Genomic DNA, 211 nt, shown 5'->3' with positions numbered 1-211 from the left:
ACGAAAGGATTTAGGGGACCGCAGCGGCAACACAAGAGGAAAACGTCGGACTTTGCAGCGGGGTTTTTTTCCCGCCGCAGTTCCTTCTCCCAGAACTACACCGAAAAGGCTGTGCGATTCGAGCACCCGTTCACCAAGTGCGATCAAAGCCGTGAAATATCAAAGTCAAGCGGCGTCGCATCCCAAAAAGAATGAAGTCTCCCACAACACC

This window comes from Gregarina niphandrodes (genome assembly GCF_000223845.1).
Source record: "Gregarina niphandrodes unplaced genomic scaffold scaffold00270, whole genome shotgun sequence".
Classification (NCBI taxonomy): Eukaryota; Apicomplexa; class Conoidasida; order Eugregarinorida; family Gregarinidae; genus Gregarina; species Gregarina niphandrodes.
Note: the sequence above shows the minus strand (reverse complement) of the source record.